Source organism: Nannospalax galili, unplaced genomic scaffold (genome assembly GCF_000622305.1).
Source record: "Nannospalax galili isolate Female #2095 unplaced genomic scaffold, S.galili_v1.0 scaffold806, whole genome shotgun sequence".
Lineage (NCBI taxonomy): Eukaryota > Metazoa > Chordata > Mammalia > Rodentia > Spalacidae > Nannospalax > Nannospalax galili.
This window is the reverse complement of record NW_008355419.1, coordinates 1,185,056-1,193,136: the sequence shown is the minus strand read 5'-3', so window position 1 is coordinate 1,193,136 and position 8,081 is coordinate 1,185,056.

The window sequence follows — 8,081 nt, the reverse complement described above, 5'->3', positions numbered from 1 at the left end:
GCGGCGCCCCCGGCCCCCTTTCCGGCCGAGGTCGCTTCCTGCGCTGCTGGGAAGGCGCCGGTCCCGCCGCCGCCACGGTCTTGGGGCCCCGAAACCCACAAGGCCCCTGCCGCAACCGCAGACCAGCTGAGTGGCGATCAGGAGCCGACCTGCGCGGCTACCACTACTCGTCCAGGGTCCCCACTGGGCGGAGACTCCACGAAGCACCCCGGGATCCCCGCTCAAAGGGTACCCCCCGAAACATTCCCCAAGTCCACACGACGGGGAGCCACGAGACGCCCTTGCGGGCCCACGCATGACAGGGACACCAGAAAACAAACCCCCACACGTGATAAGATTGCACGAAACATTGGGGTCCCCATACAGCAGCCAGGGTCCGCCTGCCCCCGTTATGGAGGGCACAAGACACTCCAGGGTCCCCACATGAGGACCCCGGAAAATGCCTACCCTCGGTTGCCCACATGATAAGGGAAGCACAAAAGACCCGGGTGCTCCCACAACCGGATCTCAGAAACCTTCAAGGTCGCCAATGGAGTCCCTAAAGCACATCTGGGTTTCCACGTGGAGCAGGGATGGATGCCACGTGATAAGCAGAGCTGCACACGTCAGGATGGGGTAGCTAGGCTTGCAGAACCTAGAGGCACAACATGACCCTGGGGGTGCGAGGATACAGAGGATGCACAGTTGGGACTGTGGAGTCCCAATGCCACCAACCACCCCATAACCCCGCCACGCAGCCTCTTAGCACACAGGTGCCAGCAGCTCCCTTGTGCTGGTTCCAGTGCAGGACTTCCCTTGCCCAGTGAGGTGGGGGCTTTCAGATATCGTTCCGCATGGAAGGGGCCCTGCCCTGTGCCCAGCAGGCACTGGGCCTCCTTGAGCCACCCCAGTTGCTGGGACAGCAGGTCTCTGTGACTCACTCTCAAGTTGGCAGCTGGTGTGACCCTCACCGTGCAGTGTATGTCAGGTATCCCGGCCGTGGTCAGAGTGCCACACCACTGCCTGTCCCTCCCTGTGCTACCCACACTGTCGACCAACATAGGAGTCTGGCAGGGTGACACCCAAAGTAGGCAACATACAGCAGAGGGCATAGGAACTCAAAATTAGAGGCTGAAGGACAGTCTCACTCTGCCAAGAAGCAAGGACTTTTCCCCTAACTGACCTGGTCAGAGGTCGGAGAGGTCCTTCTTGATTCATGGAAGTGACATGTTAATCACCTGGGTGAGACTGGAACAGGTGCAAACCCAACACCCTAGACATAGCTCCTGCCTGGGTGGATCAGGCAGCTCTGTGTAGGCCTCAGCTGCCCCTTGCTCAGGGTCAGGTGTCTGGAGAGGCAGTCAAGGCTTGAGATTTAAGGTGCTGGGTTCTCTCTGTGGAGACACAAGTCCATTCCTGAATACCCTATTCTGGCCCACAGCACCCTTCTGGTACTGGATCATCACAACCATCATCACAACTGCAGCTCCCAGTTCACTCTTCTGACTTCAGTAATGGAGAGTTCCCACCTCTGGGCATCTCTTTTGTCCATACATACGACACCTAGTAAGGAGCTGTCAAGTTGGCAGAGAAGGTAAAGGTGCTTGCTGCCAAGCCTGACAACCTGAATTCAGTCCCAAGGACCCACAAGGTGGAAGGAGAGAACCACTTCCCGTAACTTGTCCTCTGACTTCCACACATTCACTGTGGCACGATCCCCCGCCCCCGCAAAATAAATTTTTAATGTAATTAAATATATCAATTTAAAAAAAAGACAACTGGTAAGATTGTTTCCTTAAGGATATATATTTTTTAAAACAAAAGGGACTTATTTGTATTTCTGCAGATAGTTTCTTGGCCCATTTTTAAAAAATATTTTATTATTTTATGCATATGAGTATATTGCCTGCATGTGTGTAAGTGCACCTGTGTCATGCAGTGCCCACAGAGGTCAGAAGAAGGTGTTGGATTCCCTTAGAGGTGGAGTTACAGATGGTTGTTAGCCGCCACCTGGGTGCTAGGAATCAAACCCAGGTCCTCTGCAGAAGCCAGTGTTTTTAACTGCTGAACCATCTCTCCAGACCCATTATAAATCAAAGTTTAAAAAAAAAAAAAGGCAACTGGCACATCTACAATGCAACCTCTACACCTAAGGCTCACGGAGCATAGAATAGGGGTAAAGAAGACAGTAATGAATCTCTCAATTCAGAGGACCAGGAACACAAAAGGTCACCAATGGTCAAAGTGTAGAGACTAAGAGTCTGCAGAATTCTGGTAGTTGGACAGTACTCCTGCATTAAACTACACCCACTGAGGGCTCAGTGACCATTGTGGAAGAGGGGCCAGAAAGATTGTAAGAGCTAGGGAAGAGGTGCATGACCATAGGGAAATTGAGTTCTACAAGCTCCCTGGACCCTGTTCATATGAACCTACAGGAATGGTGTCAGCATGCACAGGACCCATGCAAACTCAAAAACCCAGCATAGAACTGGGGAAATGAATAGCTGACCCCAATCTTAACTGAAGAAATATTGGCAACTGATCACTGCTGGTTGAGGAAGAGCTGATCTCCCTAAAGCGAGGGACTCTAGATAGGCTGACTAGACCCTAGAAGATGAACTTGCACTGAGGGACATCTGGGGACACTAACTTGACACAATGGGCCTTAAGACCAATGACAATGTATGAATTCCAGTCGCGGGGGGGTGTTACGGGAGGGTGCCAGTGAGGAAGGGGGTATAAAGATGGTTAAGATCGATTGAGGGGCTGGAGAGATGGCTCAGCATTAAGAGCACTGGCCGCTCTCTCAGAGGACCTGGGTTCGATTCCCAGCACCCACATGGTAGGTAGCAACTATCTGTAACTTCAGTTCCAGGGGAATCCGATGACCTCTTTCCTCTGCAGGCATTGCATGACACAGGTGCTCTTACATACATGCAGGCAATATACTCATACACATAAAATAAAAATAATAAAAATATTTTTTAAAAAGATTGAGATGTGGCCGGGTGTGGTGGCGCATACCTTTAATCCCAGCACTTGGGAGGCAGAGGCAGGAGGATCTCTTGTGAGTTCAAAGCCAGCCTGGTCTACATAGTGAGTTCCAGGACAGTTGGGGCTACAGGGAGACCCTGTCTCAAAAAGACCAAAAAATAAAAAAAATAAAATAAAATAAAAAAAAAACCCAAAACAAACAAACAAAAAAAGGGACTTATTTGCATTTCTGGAGATAGCTTTCTTGGCCCACACAATGTTGCATTTGAGGGAGTTACTTCCTTAGGTGAGATTAAATACCATACAATTCAGGTGAACTACAATTCAAAGGAGGTGGTTTAGAGAGCCCTAGTGTGCTGGTCTCCACAGGGCCACTGTGACAGATGAGGCTAGCAGGGCCCCATGCTCTCCCTGAGCCAATAGAAGGCTTCCACCTGCTGTCCTTTCTCGCTCCCACACCTCTTCTTGCCCACTACCCATTCATGCTGTGGACTAGGCCACCACATGGGTAAGTGGAGCACCCAAGCCACAGGCACGGCCATCTTGGGTGCCAGGGTTGAAGTTTGGTGCCTACCTAAGGACCTCCAGCATGGAAGCAGAGGCAGGGATCGCTTGCACCAGGCCCATCCTTCTTACTTGGACCTTGCCACATTGGTGTGCTTGTGTGGCAGCTGGTCAGATGGTTATCTACCTCTCACACACATACACTTGCTGATCTCCCTCTACTACAGGTGTGAGCTGGGCCTGGGCCAATATCTGACCTGTGTGACTTCCATTATTTTGTGAGAGACTAACAATGGAGTGACAGACCTGTCCAGACAGGAGCAAGCTCTTGAGAGCCTGAAGAATGGGAGGGCATAAGGGGATGGGTGTTGGTTTTAGGCAGAGAAGACTTCCTGGGGGCTTTCTGGGAGTAAGAAGCAAGCAGTTTGAAGACTGACTGACCACTCCAGGATCAGAGAGACACCCAGTACTCTACTATTCTACAAAGTCTTTGTTCCTGCTGAGCAAGTACTCTGTGAGAGCCAGGCCAACACCTCCACAGACACCTTCCCTCCAAGGACGCAGCTTTGCTCCTCCCAGCCCTGTACCCATCACCCCTCCTAGGAATGAGAAAAGAAGTGGCACCTGGTCACAAACCACCACGATCAACCCTAAGTTACTACTTCAAAGCCTTCAATATGGCCAGATGTGGTGGCTCATACATGTAATCCCAGCACTCAGGAGTCTGAGACTGGAGAAATACTGAAAGTTTGCGATTAGCCTAGTTTACTGAGGTCCGGGATAGCCTGGAGGCTACTGAGTAAAACTTTGTCTTGAAAAACAAACAAAAAAATCTTCAGTATGACGAAAAAAATTAGTAACACAAGTGAAAGACTTCTGTCTTGTTTGGGTTCCACTAAAAACAGACCCTAAAAAGACAAAGATTTAGTGTAACTTATTTAGGAGGCCAAGAAGCATAGGTAGAATCCAAGGAATCAAGGAAAGAAAAGGGAGCCAGGTACTGGGGAGTGTGAGGGAAAGCTCTCATTCCTTTGCACACCAGCAGCAGAATCCTCAGCTTCTGCAGGGAACTCAGAGCCATCCCTGGGTAGCCTTCCAGGGGCAGCCCTGAGCAAGAGGCCAGAGACCCAAGGTTGGGGAACATTCTCAGGACCAAAAAGATGGACTCTGTACTCAGAACATCTGAAGGAAACCAAGCCTAGCCTTCTCACTGGTAGAGATGGGCATTAGAAAAACAGAAAGCAGGGATAGAGAGACGGCTCAGCAGTTAAGAGCGCTGGTGCTCTTGCAGAGGACCCAGGTTTGATTCCCAGAACCCACATGGCAGCCAACAACATCCATACGTCCAGTTCCAGGGGATCTGTCGACCTCTTCTGAACTCCTCCAGCATTGCACAACATGGGTGCACTTACACACATGCAGGCAATACACTCACACACATAAAATAAAAACAAAAAATAAAACAATTTAGAAAGAAAAATTGAAAGGAGTGGCTGGGGAGACAGCTCAGTTGGTAAAGACTTGCTACATAAGCGTCAGAACTTCAGTTCAGATCCTTAGCACTCATGTAAAAAGCACCTGGTGATTCACACCTGTAATCTCTGCACTGGGGAAGAGGAGACAGAAGGATCTCTGGGGCTTGCTGGAGGCTGGCGAGATGGCTCAGCAGGTAAAGGCACTTGCTGCCAAGCTTGAGAATTTCAGTTTGACCCTTGGGTCCCCTATGATAGAGGGAGAGAACCAACTCTAGAAGCTGTTCTCTGATCTCCACAGGCACACTGTGGCATGTGCACACTCACATACATACATACACACACACTCTATAATAAATAAATGTAATAAATAATAGGATTGTTTTAAAGATGGTGAGCGATTGAGGAAGATATCTAACATTGATCTCCGGCCTCCACATTCATGACCACACACCTATGTATACATATTCACACAGTGCTTGCATTCCCACACACTGTGCACACACACACACGCAAACACGGACATGAAATCTATGTGATGTGAGGCGGAAGTGGGCACTGCTTAGGAGAAAGTAAGGGACCATAAAGAGGAGGGAGGAGAAGAGAAGAGAGGACAGTGAGGAGGGGATGTATAAGAACAAGATGGCATGGGTGTATGAAAATGCCGCAGTGAAACCCATTACTTTGTACGCTAACTTAAAAATTAATAAAAGTAGGGGCTGGAGAGATGGGTCAGGGGTTAAGAACACTGGTTGTTCTTGCAGAAGACCCAGGTTCGAATCCCAGTACCCACATGGCAGCTAACAATATCCGTAACGCCAGTCCCAGGGGATCAGACAGCTTCTTCTGACCTCCGCAGGCATTGCACGACACGGGTGCGCTTACCTACGTGCAGACAATACACACATACACATAAAATAAAATAAAAAATAAAACAGTGTTGGCATGGTAGCACATCCTTGTAATCTAGCACTTGGAAGGTGGAGGCAAGAGGATCAGAAGGTTGAGGCCAGCCTGGACTACATGAGACCCTGTTTCAAAAAGCAAAAAACGTAAATAAATTTTGAAAAAGAAGTAAATACATAAGACCTCAGAGGATAAAGGTGCCTGTTGCCAAGACTGATGACCTGAGTTCAAGCCCTGAGACTTGCTTGATAGATGGAGAATGCCCATTCCTGCAAGTTGTCCTCTGCCTTCCGTATGTGTGCTGCAGAAAGGAAACTGAAGTCACATTCCCACCAAAACCCATTACAGTTTGGTCCAAGACAAAGCATACTTTGAATAGGTTATTTATTAAAGAAGGAATGAAAGCCCAGCCTGGTGGTGCTCGCCTTTAAACCCAGCTATTTGGGAGGCAGAGGCAGAAGGACTGACAGTTCAGTCTGTGGGATACAGACTTCGCTCAAGGACAAGTCTGGGCAACTTAATGAGACCCTGTCTCAAAATAAAAAGAGGGCTGGGGCTGTAGATCAATGGTAAATCTGGGGATCAGGCCCTAGGACTGATCCCCAGAAATGGGAAATGGAGGGCACCAAAATAGAAATCATAAAATGTTTTAAACTGAAATCATTATTAAAAGTCCTGAGACACAAGACCTCAATTGCATGTGTGCATGTGTGTGCCTGCGCGCGTGTGTTGCTAGGGATTAAACTCAGGTCTTGCATGTTCTAGCACTGAGTTACACCTCCAGGCTGGTACTTAGAAATTTTAGTTTTCAACTTACATACAGAAAAACAAGAAAATGGGTTTTATAGAGTGAAGGAGTGTGGGTATTTTTCATTTTCTCTGTGCAAACTTACCTTTCCTAGTTCAGTAAAGTAGCTGCTCTGGTTTTACTGACCGTGCGTGTTCTTTCTTTCTAGACTGCTCTAGCGAGGAGGAACAACCCCCACATGGGGAGCTTCTGCGGGGTCAGCCGCATGCCCCATACAGGGCCACTTGTTCTGGGTGGCCTTGGTGTGTGCCTGCCTCTCCCCTGGGGTGGTCCCAGAGCCATAGCTGGCTTGGGGTCATCTGTGGGTCCCAGCATCCTGCAAGCAGTCCTGACCTGCCTCCAGCGGGTCAACTGCGGTGATGCATGCGAAGTGAGAGCAGAGGCCCTGTCCTGGGAGCTTGCCTATGGGCCGCCCTGCACTTGCGGCCAGTGGGAACCAGAGGGCAAACCCAGCACACTTTGGCAGCTGACTGCCTCAGTCAGCACTGTGCCCCAGCTCCTGCCCACTCCCACTCCTAGCAGCACCCCCTGGAGGTCTCTGCTCCTGCTCAGGAACTGCCTGTGTCATCCTGGAGGTGGGAAGAAAGAGAAGTGGGGCCTCTTTCTGTGTCAAATGGGTACCTATTTGCCTACCTTGCTATTCTATAGCACTGCCAACATAGAGGAAGCCAGCATAGAACACAGACCAGTCTCAGGAGCCCAGTGATCCCGGACCTAGGCTGGGGAGGCAAGGTAAGCTCCTGGCCCCTTCCCTTGTGAAAGAAACCCTACCCCAGCTTGCTTGTCTAGTACAGGGGTCTCAGAAGTTGAGAGGCTCCCGTCCTTGGCAGCCCAGGGCATGGCCCTGATGATATGTCTAGAGACTATGGACAGCCAACCAGGTATTCCAGCAAAGGCTAGCCTGGAGGAGCCATAAGTCGAGTCTGGAGGGGAGCTTGGTGTGGACGCCCTACCTTGCAGTCCTACCCCAGCCTCCTGGACCCTGTCCTCCAAAGCATCCTGTGTGGTCTGGAATGTGCACCTCTCTGGTCACAGCCTGCTTGAGGCTCCAGCCACACCATGATGACAGCACATCCACCTCATCCCCATGACCTGAAGCATTCTGCCAGGCCTGAGCTCCAAGGCCAGAGCTGTGGTCCTGAGTGCCTAAAGAGGTCTTGTGTAAAACGTGAGAGCAGAAGCCCAGGAGCTGCAGGGCAGAGGGGACAGGGACCAGGCCAGGCCTGGTGCATCTCTATCATCCTCTGAGCTCCCTTTGCTACCCCTCTGCCTGGGCACAGGCAGTCCCAGCACTGTCCTTGCCATAGAAAGGTTCAGCCAATTCCTTCAGCGGCAAGGCCACTGCTGACTGCCTCTCCCAGTGCCTGAAGCTAGATGTTGTTGGGAATAATGGTAGAACTTCATATGCCACAAGCCCA